The 20,036-nt window shown below is 43.7% G+C and overlaps 1 long non-coding RNA gene across 2 annotated transcripts; it reads left to right on the top strand.

The window, feature by feature from the left end:
- Positions 1-531: 531 nt before the first annotated feature.
- Positions 532-10,268, top strand: LOC123080520 (uncharacterized). 2 transcript variants are annotated; one of them, XR_006438458.1, is made up of 7 exons: positions 532-5,326; positions 5,770-5,840; positions 6,231-6,388; positions 6,594-6,670; positions 6,919-6,984; positions 7,418-7,590; positions 10,129-10,268. It is a non-coding gene; the product is annotated as an uncharacterized lncRNA (long non-coding RNA). The 2 variants fall into 2 exon arrangements; XR_006438457.1 differs by having other exon boundaries at positions 6,248-6,388.
- Positions 10,269-20,036: the final 9,768 nt, after the last annotated feature.

The raw sequence follows: 20,036 nt of genomic DNA on the forward strand, positions 1-20,036 counted from the left end.
TGAAAGTACGATGCTCATTAAATAGATCTAAAATCTACCACCGCCGATTCTATCTCTGCTATTACAATGCTAAAAAATCACACAGTGTCTGATGTACGTACTAGCACACAATTTGCTACGCTGAGCTCATCTCAGTAACAAATACATTTTTTCTCTTATATAAAAAGATCTCATTCATCACAGCAGCTATATACATCATGCATAGGCAGAAAACCAATACTTATCAACTTATATATGCAGGAAAAAACATCATATCATCACATATCTATACATCTACGTATCATCTACGAATGCATAAAATCATACACAAAATTGAAACTCACCAAGCCAAAATAGCCTTGCTTTTGTTCTTGTGCTTGGTGACAGTAGAGGATCGACTAAGCGGGCTAGGGCGAGGCGGCCGGCTTGAAGTGTTGCGACGGGGCTGCACCTTGGACGCCGAGGCAGGAGGTAGAAGTCCTTTACGTCGGCCCGGGGCTTGGCCCTTTCCTGGCGGACGGAGACGGGGACGGACGACGCACCCCAACGATGGTGTTAGGCTTGGGACCAGGGTAGCCGCGCCATGCCCATGCTCCTGGCCCTGGTGGTCGCCGCCGTCTGACTCAGTCCGCATGAGCACGAGCTGCATCTCCTTCTCCTGGTCGCCGTCCTCGCGCAAGCTATGGTCCTCATCCCCAAGATCCATGGCGTCCGAGCGGCTGAAGCGCTGGCGACGGCGAGGCAGCGAGTAGCTGGACGCAATGGCGGCGGTGACTAGGGATGCCCGAGGAGGCGAGGAGCCGAGATGAGATCAGGAGGAGACGAGAAGGATATCAATCTCCGTCTCTCAGAATATGGGACGTGATCTCTATTCATTATTCACCAAAGCCAAATCACCCAAATCACGCAGATTCCTTTTATGTTCTATCATTCCATGTACGTGTGTATGTGGGCTACATGTATCTCGTGGACTACATAGACTGATTTTGTGGGAAGTTAGATTAGATATATGAGTAGTGAAGGCCCACTTAACAGATTTTACGCGGGTATATGGGTACACGGGTATGGGTTATGCTATCCCATACCCGTACCCACTCTGCCCGATGGGTTTAATATTTTTCTATTTATATACCCATAGGTAATTTTTTATCTCATACCCTTACCCTAATAGGGTTTTGACCCGCCGGGTACGCGGATAATGGGTACCCATTGCCATCTCTAGGTGATTGTGATATTGAACCAAATTTCTTGGTGATTTATGAGATTTTAGTTGAATTTGGTTAGGTGATTGTGTCTTCAAAAGATAGTCAAAGATGTTCGACGGTTATGATATTTTAGGTCTAGTAGATGAGCATGGTAACTATTATATTGGTGGATAAACAGATATTTAATATAGTTTGGAACAATTTGGATTTAGTTAGGTGATTGTGATTTTAACCAAAATTTAGGGTGAATTATGAGGTTTTGATTAGATTTAGTTAGGTGATTGGGATCTTGATGAGGTAGTAAAAGATGTTTGGTAGATTATGTGAATTTAGGTCTAATAGGTGAGCATCTTGACTTATATTGGTGGATAATTTTTTTTTACAAACTTGGAAAAATTTGGATTTAGTTAGACGATTGTGATCTTGAACCAATTTTATGGTGGATTATGAGATTTTTGATGGATTAGTTAGTTGATTGTGATCTTGAGAAGATAGTCAAAGATATTCGATGTATTAATTAACTTGAACAATTTAGATTTAGTTAGGTGATTGTGATATTGAACTAAATTTCTCTGTTATGAGATTTTAGTTGGATTTAGTTAGGTGATTGTGTCTTCAGAAGATAATCAAAGATGTTTGATGGGTTATGAGATTTTAGGTCTAATAAATGAGCATGGTGATTATTATATTGATAGATAAACAAATATTGAATTAGTTTGAAACAATTTGGATTTAGTTCGGTGATGATGATCTTTTAACCTAATTTTTACGGTGGATTATAAGGTTTTGGTTGGATTTAGTTAGGTGATTGTGATTTTGATGAGCTAGTAAAAGATGTTCGGTGGATTATGTGAATTTAGGTCTAGTAGGTGAGCATGTTGATTATTATATTGGTGGGTAGAAATAAGGGCCACACGAGTGACTCAAGGCGATGATGCCACTACTGATGAAAATAACTGGTAAACACGGCAAGAGAGGCGGAGAGACTGGGGGTGATGGCAACAGATGGACTTTGATCCAACATCCCACTTGCCAGTGCGCTCCGTTCCCTGCTGATCCGGCTTGGTGTCCTTGTCCTGTTTGTGGATTTGTGTCACGTACTTGATTAAGCATCCCACGTTCTCCTAATGTGCGCCCTTGGTCTTGATGATAGGTAGCGCCGTGTTCTCGGGCGCGTCCCGTGGGTAAAATTCAGGTATGTGTCGATTGTCTGAGCTCTTGCTCGCCATTGTGCCGCCCAACAAGGGAACACGGGATGTGGGATCAAGACAACACACATAGCAACCCGCCACCAGGCAACGGACGTCCATCTGGACTTACAGGGAGCGGAGATGGACACAAAGGGGGATGTTGAGCTCCATAGTAGTCTCATTAGTGTGCTCATCAGTAAGAGCAGCACAAGCAAGAAGATCCTGGATATACTCCTCATAGAAAATAAAGAAGCCATTGAAGGTAGAAGAAACCTCAATCTCAAGGAAGTAGTAACTTTAGTAAATATGGAGCAATTTGAATTTACTTAGGCGAGTGTGATCCTGAACAAATTTTTTGGTGAATTATAAGATTTTTCAATGGATTTAGTTGATTGTGATCTTGAGGAGATAGTCAAAGATGTTCGGTGTATTAATTAATCTTAAAGAATATGGATTTCGTTAGGTGATTGTGTCTTGAGATGATAATCAAAGATGTTTCGTGGATCATGAGATTTTAGGTCTAGTAGATGAGCATGATGATTATTATATAGTTAGGTGAATGTGATTTTGACGAGCTAGTAAAAGATGTTCGGTGAATTGTTGTGAATTTAGGTCTAGTAGGTGAGTATATTGATTATTATATTGATGGATAAATAAATCTTTAATAAATTTGAAACAATTTGAATTTAGTTAGATGATTGTGACCTTGAACCAAATTTCATGGTTGGTTATGAGATTTTTGATGGATTAGTTAGTTGATTGTGATCTTCAAGGAATAGTCAAAGGTGTTTTGTGGATTAATTAATCTTGAACAATTTGGATTTAGTTAAGTGGTTGCGATATTAAACCGAATTTCACGCTGGATTATCAGATTGTAGGTGGATTTAGTTAGATGATTGTGTCTTGAGAATATTATCATAGATGTTTGCTAGTCTATGAGATTTTAGGTTTAATAGATGGGAATGGTGATTATTATATTGGTAGATAAACAAATCTTTAATTTAGTTTGGAACAATTTTGACTCAGTTAGGTGATTGTTATTTTTCAACCAAATTTACGGTGGATTTTGAGATATTTTTGGATTTAGTTAGGTGACTGATCTTGACAAGATACTCGAATATTTTTGGTGAATTATGTTAATTTAGGTCTAGTAAGTGAGCATGGTGGTAATTATATTGGTGGATAGATGGATCTTCAGTAAAAATGAAGCAATTTGGATGTAATTAGGCGATTGTGATCTTGAACAAATTTCACGGTGGATTATGAGATTTTCAATAGATCTAGTTAGTAGATTGTGATTTTGGGGGATGTCAAAGATGTTTGGTGGACTAATTAATCTTGAACAGTTTTGATTTAGTTAGGTGATTGCGATATTGAACCAAATTTCTCCGTGATTTATGATATCTTAGTTGGATTTAGTTAGATGATTGTGTCTTTAGAAGATAGTCAAGGATGTTTGGTGGATTATGAGATTTCAGGTCTAGTAGATGAGCATGGCGATTATTATATTGGTGAATAAACAAATATTTAATTTAGTTTGGGACAATTTAGATTTAGTTAGGTGATTGTGATATTGAACCAAATTTCTCTGTGATTTATGAGATTTTAGTTGGATTTAGTTAGGTGATTGTGTTTTGAGAAGATAGTCAAAGATGTTTGCTAGATTATGAGATTTAGGTCTAATAGATGAGCATGGTGATTATTATACTGGTGGATAAACAGATAAACTGATATTTAATTTAGTTTGGAATTTGGATTTAGTTAGATGATTGTAATCCTTTAACTTAATTTTGGTGGATTATAAGGTTTTGGTTGGATTTAGTTAGGTGATTGTGATTTTGACGAGCTAGTAAAAGATTTTTGGTGGATTATGTGAATTTAGGTCTAGTAGGTGAGCATGTTGATTATTATATTGGTGGATAAATGGGTCTTTAGTAAACATGGAGCAATTTGGATTTAGTTAGGCGATTGTGATCTAGTACAAATTTCATGGTGGAGATTTGCAATGGATTTAGTTGATTGTGATCTTGAGAAGATAGTCAGAGATGTTCGGTGAATAAATTGATCTTCAACAATTTGAATATATTTAGGTGATTGTGATATTGAACCAAAATTTTCTATGATTTTAGTTGGATTTAATTAGGTGATTGTGTCTTGAGATGATAATCAAATATGTTTGCTGGATTATGAGATTTTAGGTCTAGTGGATGAGCATGGTGATTACTATATTGATGGATAAGCATATATTTAATATAGTTTGGAACAATTTGGATTTAGTTAGGTGATTGAGATCTTGACGAGCTAGTAAAATATGTTCGGTGGATTATGCGAATTTAGGTCTAGTAGGTGCCTATGTTGGTTATTATATTGGTGGATAAATATTTTTTTAATAAACTTGGAAAAGTTTGGATTTAGTTAGGCGATTGTGATTTTGAACCAAATTTTATGGTGGATTATGAGGATTTTGATGGATTAGTTAGTTCATTGTAATCTTGAGGAGATAGTCAAAGATGTTCGGTGTATTAATTAATCTTGAACAATTTGCATTTAGTTAGGTGATTGTGATATTGAACCAAATTTCTTCGCGATTTATGAGATTTTAGTTGTGTTTATTTAGGTGATTGTGTTTTGAGAAGATAGTTAAAGATGTTTGGTGGATTATGAGATTTTAGGTCTAATAGATGTGCATGATGATTATTATATTGGTGGATAAGTGAATCTTTAATAAATTTGGATAATTTGGATTTAGTTATCCGAATTTGGTCTTGAATCAAATTTTATGGTGGATTATGAGAGTTAGTTTGGCGCGCTCCGCTTCTTCCTCGAGGAGCATGTGCAGTGCGATGGTGCGGGGGCTCATGCGCAATGGCGAGTCCACGCATCTCCTGCGCCCCGGAACCCTCTCCTTCCCAGCATAGCAGGAGCAGGAGCAAGGATGCCGAGGCGGTTCAGGTTTGCCTCCACCTCCTCTCTCCTCCCTGTCTCACTCTGGTCTCCCCTTTTTGTCTCATTCTGCAGCTTCATTCAAGCATATATTTTAAATTGCTAGGTATTCCAGGTAGTTAGCCTATCTATGGACTACACCTACATCTGATGTTAGAACTCTGATACTAATTTATGTTCTTGTTGCATAGGTGAATGGTGCTTTAGCTTCAATGATCAATTTTATTGCTAAATATTTTTCCCACTAAAAGTGTCAAAGAATATACAACTTGGTATGAAGAAGTTTTCTTATAGGGAAATAAAGATTCTTGTATGCAGAACGATTTGGGCTCCTGCAGCTGTATTAGTTGGTTTTAGTTCTCAGATTTTTACTTTGCCTTTTTTAGCAAAAAAACTGGATGTATGAATCTGAGATCTGGACCTCAAGTCACTGCTTTTCTTTTCATCTGCAGTCGCGAGGAAGAGTATCAGGCAGAGAGGGTTTCACAACACTGACAAGTCTTTGCTTTCCAGGATTGCCATGGTGAGCTGCTGCTATAATCCTTTAATTTTCTTTTATTTTGTTACTTTGTTAAACTTTGTTATATTATTCTGATGCTATGATTTGTGATGGCTAGATGAGATTTGTGGTGAAAAGTCTCCTTTATTTTGTTTACCTACAGATCTTGAATGCACGATTGATAATTTTGCTGGATAGGTTAGAAATCTAAATAATAGACATTTTAAAGGATTTAGTTGGTAAACATGGAAAGCCAAGAAAAATATATAGCTTACTTACAATGGACCTGAAGTATGCCTAATCTTGGACTGCGTTTATTGCCTGTCGTAGGTGTGTTTCTTTTATTCTATATTTGGGGGGTTCTAAGCTATTGAATTAGGAAGCATACAGTTTATCCGTTTGAGACCCGCTTAGTCTGTTGGCTACTGCAGGGAGCTATGGATGGTGGTCTTGATCTTCCGCACAGTGACAAGAGATTTGCTGGCTTCATGAAGGATAAGAAGCAGCTGGGCGCGGGCGCTGAGATTCACCTCAAATACATCTATGAAGGTCATGTTGCTGACTACATGAAGGTGAGTTGGATCCATTGCCCTCGTGGTATTATAATGTCATTTCTTCATTCCCTAGGGCTATCATTGTTGTATACATGAAATCTTTCTGGAAGATATATCTGGGCCTGATTCACCCATATAAAATATCCTAAAGCAGTGTACTTTGTTCTTATTTCTGAAGCAGCTTACTGAATCTCGTTTTAACTTCTGCCCTACCCTATTTCAGTCAATAGCTGATGAGAAACCTAAGAAGTACCAATCTCACTTCAGTGAGTACATCAAGAAGAACTGAAGAAGATCAATGTGATTTTTCTCCCTCTTGTTAACCTTTGTTCTCTCATTTTGATGCTATAAACATGACTACATGAGGGAGGGATGAGAATACGACGAAGTTAGATGAGATTTGCAGTGAAGAGCTTTCTTTCATTTGTTTACCTACATATCTTGATTGCACGATTGATTATTTTGCTGGGTATGTTAGGAATGCAAATGCCCCTTTATAGGAAGCTTGAAACTTCAATTTTCTGATGGGGAGTTATGTGTGGTTTCAGGGTTACAGATGCCACAAGGCTTGCCTAATAAAGGTTCCCAGAGAAGGAATGGTTTGACAAAAAAAGGTGGTTCTTTCTTTAACTGTTTCGATCCTCTTTTTTATGCTAAAAGGAATGCTTATGTTTATGTTTTACTATTTGTAAAATAAACATATGTCAGGTTTTAGAGCAAATTTCAGGTTAAACATTTTCACTATTTGTATTCTTGGTTTGAACATATGCTAGAATCATATCCACTCCTGAAAATCTTTGTATGTATATGCAGTCGTTTTGGAATGGGCTATGATTCCTTTTTAGTATTTTAGGTTACACATTTCTCCTAAGAATCTTGATATTCACTATATTAGTATAGTATAGGTTTGTAATTTTTCCTTGGGAATCTATATATCCAGTCAAGCTGGGATAGGCTATAATTTTTTTACTCGGTCATGGTGATGGCACTCTGCCGACGACATGGCAACAGGTCAATAGTTCATGTTCTTTCTATACATTTTTGCAGGCTTTGCTCTCCAAGTGCAGAACACTTTCCCACTCCCCATCGATGACGATCTTCCTGTATGAGCATTTTCATCTGTGCTCCCTATTTTCCTTGCTCCACTAAGAATGAAGCCATTAACAGTTGGCTGTAATTGCGGGATAGCTCTTTTAGCACCACAAAAGTTATTCGGAAAGGTCATTAAGCTTATTCTAATGCCAACTTCTGTAGTGGTGCTTGTCCTGGTTATTACAGTATGTTCCTTTTGACAAATCAACAGAAGTGTACAAATTCATTTAAATGGGTTCACAAGGTATTTTCATTAGCAATGCCACAAGGCATCAGAAAGCACAAGTAGCGAGAACAATTAGTTCAGTTTTAATATCATAGTTCTACTCATCTGAAATTGTGTTAAATTAATCTGCTAGAGTATGGTGATAACAGAGGGGCACTGTTTTTGAAAATTGTTTTTTCTGTTCCAATTGTATAGGGCCCTCCGCAAGGATATTGATTTCATCAGGTGTAGATGTTTAGTTGGACAGATATTGTTCGTCAGTTTCTTAATGCGTGCCTAGCTGTTTCCCCTTTTTACATTGCTTCTTTTCTGTAGGATTTCTTGAAACATAATAACTTGCTTCCACAATTGTAGAATGATCATGGTTTCTTTGCATTCCTGTACTTATATACGATTAACAATTTCATGGCTATCCTAGGTAACAAACAGACATCATTGCAATTAGCCAATGCATTTGCGTTAAATGCCCTGCTGGCCGAGTGCAACTTCGTTCTTCTTTAGTGGGTATTTGTATTTTCCAAAAAGAAGTTGGTGCACCTCATAGTTGTTTTGTAGCCTGACTATTATGCCTAGATTTTGCTCTATGATACAGAACTAAGTAGTTCACTATGGCAGCTGGCTATCTGTGTCGCTTCATAGTTATGGAAAAACAGGGTAGAGCTCTAATAACTACTCTCCTCAATCAATCTACAAGAGCCAAGATTATCTTTTAAGTAGATTCCATATCTTTGAACAACAGATTCTGATTCTTTTACAGAGATGTTTTAATTCATTTTTTATCAGTTGCGCTACTACATTTTACTAATGATTTGAGCTGCCTTATTCCCAGATAGTGACTATCTAAATTATTGACATCGAGGACGGGGCGTCGACCCGTTGGCTGGGCAGCTAGGGTAGCTGCCAGCCCACCCGAGTTCGAGCCCCAGCTTTGACGCCTGGTGCTCGCAGAGTTTCTCCTATAAAAAATAGCCAACGAGTGTTAGCACTTGGGTTGGTCTCATTTAAAAAAAAATTGACATCCACTCAAATAAATATACAAGAGTTGTATGAAAGGGAACCACCCATCTTTTTAACAAGAAATATGTTTAGCGTCATAACATGTTCAGGTCGCACATGCATACCAGAACACTAAGGGGTGGTCTTACAAATGACAACTACTTTCATGTTAGTAATTTCTTCTGTTTGACATATTCCACGGCCCTTCTTGCTAGCTCCAGTCATTCAATTTATCATTATATCCACCATATTTTTATGCTCGGCATTCCTAATCTGCCGGTCACAAGAAACTGTAGTATAATGTCAGGTCGCACATTCTTTTTGTTTCATGGTTCAGTAGAGGTCTCATGGTGAGCAGCAGCACTAGGTTGCAGTATAATGTCAACTGATTGCAACATCCTGAGTTATTTTAACGATGTTTTTCATCTGGAAGCTTGAATCTCTTTCAACTTTCAGTACACATATATTCTGATTTGTGCATAAGGAAACTCACAAGTTTGTGTCCATCTTTTTGGTTGTAATCATATGGCTTGCATATTTTATCGGACTGATCAGTCACAAAGATCGGACTGATAATAAGATCAAAAGAAGCATTTATATCATCTTTTTGTGTGCTTTATCTGTAGAAAAGTACCATGGGTTGATGGTGTTGGATCCAATTACTATATGATGTAATCGACTGCTATTCCTATGAACTGCTCCTGGACACACTGCTCTATGTTATCATGTCTTACATTCTATTGTGTTGCCTATCTTTATAGTTGCTCGGATCTTACATTTCAATTTTTGTATTTTTGTCGGTGCAAGTGTTGTCTTCCTACTATCAAACAACAGGGATTTCTTTAAATTAAATTGTACACATTGTCGAAAAATACCCTGTGTATGTCTATATTCATGCCTACTACTCCCTCCGTTCCTAAATATTTGTCTTTTTAGAGATTTCAAATAGTCACCGCATACGGATGTATATAGACATATTTTAGAGTGTAGATTCACTCATTTTGTTCCGTATGTAGTCACCATTTGAAACCTCTAGAAAGACAAATATTTAGGAACGGAGGGAGTATAAAACAAACATTCTTCATTGCCTATGCCTTTTCCTTCTGTTAATGATGATAATGCAGCTCTCCATCTTATTAATTCCTTCTTCATTCACTTGAAATATTGCCTAATTTTTTTGTGTGTGTATTTGGTTTAGCACCCTGACTTATGGTCAAACTGAAGGTGCTTAGCATGGTCTAGTATGCATTTCTTAGTTTCTCTTGATTTCTGTTTCTGTTTCTGTTTTTGTTTCATTTCATTTTAAGCCGATTGTATTTGCATACATATTGGAGAGGTTATTTCTCGTGTGAAGTTACTATTTTTTTCCAGTTCTGAAGCACCTTCCTAAACTTTTGATGGTCTACTTTACAAGAGAAAATATTTCTCTGTTTGTATGGTGCAGGTTTCTTTATGGTCTACTTTACAAGAGAAAACATTTCTCTGGAAGGAGCTGCTGACAAGGCTTAACAACAAACTGGACGGAGTTCTTCACATGGCAAACATAGATGAAGGAACGATGTATGCCTTCACCTTCAGACGCAAGGCAAGTGCCTCCGCCTCTGTCTAACTGCTCACTCCCTATGAGGACACCATCGTAAACCTTCGGTGTCACCTATATATAGCTTGTGTACCAGACTTCATGTTTATAATGCTCTTATACCCAAAAAAATATTTCCCACCACGTCTGGGGCTGGCGCACGATTTTTTTGGGTGCAGGTATTGCGAGCTAATCCTACCCCCTCTCCGCAGTTTCTGGAAAACGTGGGCTCCATTACCAGCAGTATCAAGATCGGAGGCGAGGGCCGAGCAGTTTTGGCGGCGAGTGGGCGATTTTGCGTTGGGCGCCCTCGTCGGCATTGGCTTTCAGCCATGGAGGAATCGGCGCCTCGGCTTCACGACGACACGTTACAGCGTCTCCACCGCCACCACTTCTGCCCTGAGGTTATTTGGCGGTGGGCAGCAGCGTGTGAAATCTACTGCAGAGGATTTGGGCATTTTCCTACCGGTGGAAGACCTGCATCCAGCTCCACAAGTCCTTTACTAGCCCTCCTTGCTGCAGTTCCATCCTCTACCGTCAGGCCAGGCTGGTACGAGATTCTAGCAAGGATCTAATTTCTCAGCCTTTTTTCATTACGTGTGTATTCTTCAGTAATGCTCCCAAATCTCTTCTCACTCCAGAATTCCAGATACAATGCATCACGTAGTTTCTTTTGTTTAGTTCCCATTAGCCAGATATTCATAGAATTTGAGTTAGATTTATTTGAACTGCAGAGTAGTACTGACGCTCGCCCATTATTCATTCAGGTTATTTCCTGTTAATTTCTATAGAATAAACTAGATGGGAATGTGTTATTTTGCTGAGTGATCATATGGTTATAGCTAGGCTTCATTAGTTTGTGTATGGAAGTAACCTGCTATTCTCTCTTCAACCAACTGCATAAGGAAAATTATTGTGATTATCCATCTGATGACATGAGTAATTCAAATGTTGGTCTGTGTTCATGCTGTCAATGCTTGGCACCCGGAACTAAAATATAGTAGACTCTTTAAATGTAATGGTTACCAATTTGATTAACAGATACAAAAATTAGTCAATTCAAATGTGTAGAGTTTGTGTCACCAGCTCATAGTTGTAATCTTGTAGGTTGGATCATAAGAACCTTTTTTCATCTCAATAAATAAAAACTACGAGTAGTGCATTGCAAGAGACCAAGCAGAACTGCATTGAATCTTCTAAACTTGATTGCAGTGTATATAACATACTCGTTGTGTGAAGAGTCGGTAACTAAGATTTGTCTGGTAATGATCAGTAGTGCAGAAAAACTTTGAAAGATGACCATGTAAAAATGACAAGCATCAACTGGAAGAGAAATACCTGAAAGTACAACTCGTGGCAAGCTTCGTTTCTGTTACGGACAGGGATGGCTCAAACGATAAGATAAGTTACACATGTGTTGTGCTGTACATTTTTATTTGCATTAAACCTGACTTCTGTTTTCCAATTTTTATGTCCACAAAGCTATAATCCACCCATCATCACTAGTTCACTACTATTAGTTCTAATGGAAAATTTGATAGACTTCATTAGATGAAGTTTTCTCCCAATGGCGCCCATAAAAAATGGGATGGATATCTCTCCCATTATGATGATCTGGCTGCCTATCTTCCTGGCACGGAACATAGGGCATTATCAAGAGGAATGACCCCCCTGTGTTTGATCTTTGTAATATCTTCACTGGGTACAACTTCTGTAATAGAAAGGTATGACTAATGTATTCTATTTGACCGTGTTTAATTGCTCTCTTTGGTTTGAGACGTGTTTGCATGCATAGAATTTGTCATGACTGTCGAAACAATGTATGCAGCTCTCTGCTATTTGCACACTACAAGATATAATAGATTCTTGCGTGTACTGGTTACCAACTTGATTAACAGATACTGAGCTTAGCAATGCAAATGTGTAGAGTTCATATCAGACTCGCAGCCATATAACACTGGGTGTTGCAGTCATGTAAGATTGATCTTAATAACCTCTGTCATTTACGTTAAAGGAAATTGAAGTTTACAGAAGTGTATTGTGAGATATCCACCCGAACTGCACTGAATCTTCTAAGCTTGACCGCAGTGTCTATAAGATATTGCCCAAATGAAGACTTAATGTAATGAAGATTTTGTCATAGTGATCAGTAGTGTAAAAACAAAACCTTTGGGAGACGGGCAAGTAGAAATTACGAGCAGCAATTGGTACATAAATGACTGAAAGTATAACTTTTGGCAAGGAAGCTTGGTAGGAGCTAGGATCCTACCTGGTCTAGGGCGTAGGTTGTACGAGAAGGGGGAGGGTTGACGGAGATGCGATCACGGCTGCCGGCGGTGGGCCGCCGTGGCGCGATGAAGAAGAGGCGACGGCGGCGCAAGAGGCGGCTAGGGTTAGGTCTCCCAGCTCCCTTAGGAAGCCGAGCAAATAATGATTGCTTTTTGCTTGATTAGATTGATACATCTCTTCTCCTTATATAAAGAGGTTTACTTGACTCGTAAGTAAACGATCCTAATAACGATAAGATAATTGGGCTAAGCCCCTAATAACGATAAGATAACTTGGGCCACAACCCACTGGGCTAAGCCCCTAATATGCCGGTCATAACGCTTCTCCCCGCCTGCACAAACAGCTCGTCCTCGAGCTGTAAGGTGGGGAAGCGCTTGCTGAACTCCTCGAGGTGATCAACCAGCGTCAAACACCTTCGCGACAGCTGGGGCGGCCAGGTCGGCGGTGACGGCGTCCTCCTCAATGTAGTCTGCAACCTCCAGATAGAAGAGTCGCGGGCAGACGTGGTCGGGCGTATAGGGCTGCTGGATGGCCACCGCGCGGCGCTTGAACGCGCGGGCGTAGTACATGGCCGTCTGGAGATCTTGGGGTCCCCGAAGCTCCACGTCCACGCGGATGTGATCCGGAAGTCCACCGACGAAGAGGTTGGCCTGCTGCTGTGCCGTCACGCCCGACGCGTGGCATGCCAGGGCCTGGAAACGGTCAACGAAGTCCTGAACCGTGAAGGTGAAGGGAAGGCGGCCTCGCTCTGCCATGCGGCTCCCGCGGATCGGTGGCCCAAAATGAAGGAGGCAGAGCTCGCGGAAGCGCTCCCAAGGGGGCATGCTGCCCTCGTCCTGCTCGAGGGCGTAGTACCAGGTCTGTGCCGCGTCGCAGAGGTGGTAAGAGGCGAGCCAGGTACGCTCCGAGGCGAGGGTGCGCTGCCGGCAAAAGAACTGCTCGCACTGGTTGAGCCAGTTGAGGGGGTCCTCCGTGCCGTCATAAGTGGCGAAGTCCAGTTTGGCAAACCGCGGCGGTGTCTGAGTCGGAGCGCCGTGGCCGACTGGCTCGGAGGTGCGAAGCAGCGAGGATTGGGGCACCCGGTCAGTATGGCCGCGGCCCGTGGAGTGACCCGCCGAGCCGGAGGGATCGCTGAACTGCAGAGTGGGTGTCGGCGGGTCTCCAGCCGACGTGTAGACGGGTGGCGGCGATGATCCGGTCAGCCAGGCCGGTATTGGGGACGGCGACGGCGGGAAGCGCACTTGCTGGATCGGTACGCCTCCCTGCGAGGGTGACCCCGGCTCCGTGCTGGTGGTGGCGGGGCCGGTAGCTGCGGCTGCGGCGGCACGGACCCGGGTGGCGTGGTGGGCGCCGCGAGGGCCGGGGCCGGCCACTGTGGCCATTGAGGCGCGGCAGCGGGCGGCGGTGGGGTCGGCAGCTGGGGCTGCGACTGCCCGGACTCGGGAGGCGTCGGGGGTGAGGCGATCGCCGGAGCCGCCCGCTGCGGCCACTGTGGGGGCGACAGCGGGCGGCGGCTGACCGGGCCAGTGGTGGTGTAGAGGCCCGATCGGCGCCGTGGTGGCCGCGTACCAGGGCAGGGCGACTGGCCCGGTCGCGGTGTCCGGCTGCAAGGGCGGCGGCTGCCCATAGGGCCCGCCCAGGTAGAGACTTATGCCCTGGACGGCGGTGACGAGGTCGTTGAGGATCCCGGTCATCTCCGCCGACGAGTAGACGGCGACGGGCGGCGCGGTGGAGGGCCGCGGCGTCTGGCCGGTGGAGGCGCCGGCGGTGGAGTCCAGCGGCACGGTGGGGAGGGCCAGCGGCGCGGTAGTGACGGGCAGCGGCGGGTTGGGTGGTGGTGCAGACATGATCGGAACCGAGCTACCTGATACCAAATTGGTAGGAGTTAGAATCCTACCTGGTGTAGGGCGTAGGTTGTACGAGAAGGGGGAGGGCTGACGGAGATGCAATCGCGGCTGCCGGCTGTGGGGCGCCGTGGCGCGATGAAGAAGAGGCGGCGGCGATGTGACGCCCGGGTAATTAAGCTACAGAAACCCCCTCGTAATGATGCCACATCACCTCGGTTACTGTTGTTAAACTCGCGTTGATTAGGAACCGATTCAAATTCAAATTCAAAATCAAGGCAAACAATAAAAATTTTCAAATGTGAAAACTAAAATGTTCGGGTTGTGACAAATGTTGCATCGCGCCATCCGCTCCTCGCGCGTGGCCGCCTCTACTTCTCCTCGATGCGCTGTCGTCCGTGTCGTTCGCCCGCTCCGGCCGCGCCCCTGCCGCCCGCTCGTGCCGCCTAGCAGCCCTGCTCGCGTGCTGCCCCGCGCCTGCATGGCCACTCACCGGCCCCGCTGCGCCACGCCGTCACCCCCTGCTGCCTGCGCCGCCGCCCGCCTCGCGCACGCGCTCGCACCGCGCGCTCGCCCCCCCCCCCCCCCCCCCGCGCTCGGGCTTCCCCGCAGCTCGCATCGGGCCTCTGTCGCGACACCTCCCCTGGTCGCTGCCCGGCTCCCCTCCGCCCCGCCGCGTTTGCTCCGGCCGGCCATGCCCGCCGGGCCGCGCTGACTCCGCCCACCGTTGCCACAACTCGCCCCCATCGCGCCTCGCCGGCGCGCGCTGGTGCGTCCCCTCGCTCGTGGCCTTAGGCATGGGCGCCCCACGGCCACGCCCGTAACCCCGCGCGCCCAGTAAGGCCCCTGGCCCAATGACAGTCGGGGCCCACGCACAGAACGGTTCAAAAAAAAGGATTAAAATAATAATAAAATTAATTAATTAACTAAATTAATTAAGTTAATTAATCCTATTTAATTAATCTAATTAACCTATTAGTTTAATTAGACAGTAATTAGTTTAACCTAAACCCTAATTAACCTAACGGTGTATGACAGGTGGGTCCCACTGGGCCCACACGTCAATTTGACCAGTCAACACCTCTGTTGACTGCTGACGTCATGATGACGTCAGCAAACACTGTTCTGGATAATGTTGATTTAAATTAATTAAATAAATTCTAGAAAATGATTAAATCTTTAGAAAATCATATAAAATAATCCGTATCTCGGATGATAATACTTTCTACATGAAAGTTGCTCAGAACGACGAGACGAATCCGGATACGCAGCCCGTTCGTCCGCCACACATCCCTAGCATAGCAAACTCGCAACTTTTCCCCTCCGATTCATCTGTCCGAAAACGCGAAACCCCGGGAATACTTTCCCGGATGTTTCCCCCTTCGCCGGTATCACTTACTACCGCGTTAGGGCTTACCTAGCACCGCGTATTGCCTCGTTATGTTTTGTGATGCTTTGTTTGCTCTGTATTTACTGTTTCTTCCCCCCCTCTTCTTCTCCGGTAGACCCCGAGACCGGCGCTGAGACCACCGAGTACGACTACGTCACCGACGACCCTTCTCCCTGTACAACAGAGCTTCCAGGCAAGCCCCCCCCTTGATCACCAGATATCGCCTATTCCTTCTCTATACTGCTTGCATTAGAGTAGTGTAGCATGTTACTGCTTTCGGTTAATCCTATACTGGTGCATAGCCTGTCATTGTTGCTACAGTTGTTACCCTTACCTGCTATCCTACTGCTTAGTATAGGATGCTAGTGTTCCATCAGTGGCCCTACACTCTTGTCCGTCTGCCATGCTATACTACTGGGCCGTGATCACTTCGGGAGGTGATCACGGGTATATACTATATACTTTATGTACATGACACATGTGGTGACTAAAGTTGGGTCGGCTCGTTGAGTACCCGCAAGTGATTCTGATGAGGGGGCTGAAAGGACAGGTGGCTCCATCCCGGTAGAGGTGGGCCTGGGTTCCTGACGGCCCCCGACTGTTACTTTATGGCGGAGCGACAGGGCAGGTTGAGACCACCTAGGAGAGAGGTGGGCCTGGCCCTGGTCGGCGTTCGCGGATACTTAACACGCTTAACGAGATCTTGGTATTTGATCTGAGTCTGGCCATTTGGTCTATACGCACTAACCAACTACGCGGGAACAGTTATGGGCACTCGACGTCGTGGTATCAGCCGAAGCTCTTCTTGACGTCAGCGACTGAGCGGCGCGCGCCGGATTGGACTGGAACGCCTGCTAGGCTAGGTCTGCTTCCGGCCGCGTTCGCAACGTGCAGGTGTGCAATGGGCGATGGGCCCAGACCCCTGCGCCATAGGATTTAGACCGGCGTGCTGACCTCTCTGTTGTGCCTAGGTGGGGCTGCGACGTGTTGATCTTCCGCGGCCGGGCATGACCCAGAAAAGTGTGTCCGGCCAAATGGGATCGAGCGTGTTGGGTTATGTGGTGCACCCCTGCAGGGAAGTTTATCTATTCGAATAGCCGTGTCCCTCGGTAAAAGGACGACCCGGAGTTGTACCTTGACCTTATGACAACTAGAACTGGATACTTAATAAAACACACCCTTCCAAGTGCCAGATACAACCCGGTGATCGCTCTCTAACAGGGCGACGAGGAGGGGATCGCCGGGTAGGATTATGCTATGCGATGCTACTTGGTGAACTTACCATCTACTCTCTTCTACATGCTGCAAGATGGAGGTGGCCAGAAGCGTAGTCTTCGACAGGATTAGCTATCCCCCTCTTATTCTGGCATTCTGCAGTTCAGTCCACCGATATGGCCCTTTACACATATACCCATGCATATGTAGTGTAGCTCCTTGCTTGCGAGTACTTTGGATGAGTACTCACGGTTGCTTTTCTCCCTCTTTTCCCCCTTTCCCTTCTACCTGGTTGTCGCAACCAGATGCTGGAGCCCAGGAGCCAGACGCCACCGTCGACGACGACTCCTACTACACCGGAGGTGCCTACTACTACGTGCAGCCGCTGACGACGACCAGGAGTAGTTAGGAGGATCCCAGGCAGGAGGCCTGCGCCTCTTTCGATCTGTATCCCAGTTTGTGCTAGCCTTCTTAAGGCAAACTTGTTTAACTTATGTCTGTACTCAGATATTGTTGCTTCCGCTGACTCGTCTATGATCGAGCACTTGTATTCGAGCCCTCGAGGCCCCTGGCTTGTATTATGATGCTTGTATGACTTATTTATGTTTTAGAGTTGTGTTGTGATATCTTCCCGTGAGTCCCTGATCTTGATCGTACACATTTGCGTGCATGATTAGTGTACGGTCAAATCGGGGGCGTCACAAGTTGGTATCAGAGCCAACTGCCTGTAGGAATCCCCCTTTCCAACTCCTTGGCCGAAGTCGAGTCTAGTCATTGGAAAAGTTTTTACTAACATGGTTGTGTGTCTTACGGGCCCACGTCGCCATTGGGTGGTACTAGGATCTTTTACTCCTCGACCTTTACTCTGGGACTCTGATCTCTCTCCTATTCGGGTTAAATGAATTTTGCTAAATCTAACATTAGGATCTCGTTATCACTTTCACCCGGAGAGCCCCTTATTACTGATGATCGTCTGCTGCACGTGAAGACCCTGAAGATACTCTCCGCTGATAACCCGAGAACTTGTGTTCATCGCTTTTGCAATTCCCTTTCATCGATAAACTCCTATGGATAACCACGTATACTCGCCATTCATACAATGTTTCCCAGTTGATCTTGTTATTACAAGATACCCCGAAATTCTCTCTGTTGTTCCGAGAATCCTTTGAGCTTACTACCTTGCTGTTCTTTGTCACCTGAATACCCCTACGGATAATTCTCGCACTTACCGAGTATCCGCTCATCCCCAGTTGATTCAAGTATTTCACAAAAGTGTTCAAAATACCATTCGATCTTCCGAAAATCCTCAGGAGCCTTTTTGCTCTTGAAATTCTTGCTTACTTGCATTATGATTAATCTTAAGTCTCGTAATCTTATTGGCATCTCTTGTCATTATCATTTTGAGTCCGTTGATTCAATTTGTTGTGAATGCTCGCAATCCTCAATCAGAGCCTAGAATTCATCCTTCCGGCTCGGACGTCATTTTGAACATGAGCTGGTTGTCGACCAATCAAATTGCCACCGTTTGTGCCTCTAAGTCTATTCAACTTACTTGTCTTTTGATCAGAGCATCTGCTTTTGATCCCCCAATTTGGAAATCATAATTCCTTGCATTTAAGGTCTCGAATTATCCAGATTTTTCTATAATCCGATGCCTTGGCATTATTTCTTCTTCTGGCTGAACATATATACTCAAATCAGTTTCTTTGCGGTCCGCCAGATCCTTTGGTGGATTATTATCCGACCGTTCCTGCATATTCTCAAAACCTTGAGTTCTTCCCCTGATACACCATGCCTTTGGTAAATTGTATCCTCTGTTTTCTCAACCATGCTCTGTTTTCGAGCTGGTGGTATTTACTATTGAAGCTTGTGGTATATGTTTCCACGATACCCTGACGGGTTGAACCTATGCCTTCCTTAATATGTGTGAACTCGGAAGTTTTCACGAGTCATACTCATCTGGTATTTCACCAGGTAAAACTTTCAACACTAATGCCTTTATCAAGGCGAGAAGTGAATGAAAGGTTATGCATTAAAGAAGTGGGAGTTGACCTTGAACTTTGTGTTCATGCCCATGGACACGATGTAAATCTTATCATGGAAGCTTCTCGTAAAATAGTTACCCCCTTGTTATAAGTTCTTGTATCCGTGGTTTGATCATTTACAAATGTGGTTCTGACCATACTGTTCCCCTTGATTCAATTTCTCAGACAAGTTAAACCACTTGTCCTCTGCAGATCATTGCACCTGTCCAACCTTTACTTTAATCTATCGTCGAGTATTACCCCCTGGTATCTCGAGATAAACACAAAACATCATAACTTCTTATGAGTTCTTCATCAAGTACTACATTCTCACTGATTCCAATTTTTCACGGGCTCTCAGTTATTAAACACTCAAAGACACCGATAACTGAACCGAGTCCGCACTACGGTTCAACAACTTTAGTAATATTCTTTACTTACGAGTTTGTACCCAAACACGTCATTCCTAGCCTGATTGGCTATATCATTATCGTGCTAAATTTTAACTGTGCTACCGGCTCCTTCCCGGAGCACAAATTGCGACGGTGAGCTAATCTTACAATCGATCTTCCTCGTCATATCACTTCTCCTTGAACAGCAAACTTGATTTCGAGTTTGTGTCCTAACCGTGGTTCCAATAACCTTTCGCTTTCATCATTCCTTTGACTTGATGTCATCGTCGATCAATTACATCTTCTTGAAAACCTCTCGACAAATTTGTCGTGATCATTGTCAACAATTTGACTTCTTCCAAGTTGTGTGTCGAAATTCAGGATGAGAAATACCATCCTTGCCCCTCGATGAATTGTGTTATCATCGACAACATTCTTGCCTCCCCCAACACAAACTTGTTCATATTTTGTGTTGTATCTTGATTTCCCTGCTATCCAACTTATGTTATGTTCTACCGTGGAGTATTACCATCTTTGATGTCAAGAATGTCGTGAGCATTACTCCACCTCTTAAGAATTCTTGGTACAAGTGATACTTCTCACCATCACCATTCTTTCT

The sequence above is a fragment of the Triticum aestivum genome, chromosome 3D, assembly GCF_018294505.1.
Source record: "Triticum aestivum cultivar Chinese Spring chromosome 3D, IWGSC CS RefSeq v2.1, whole genome shotgun sequence".
NCBI classification, from domain to species: Eukaryota; Viridiplantae; Streptophyta; class Magnoliopsida; order Poales; family Poaceae; genus Triticum; species Triticum aestivum.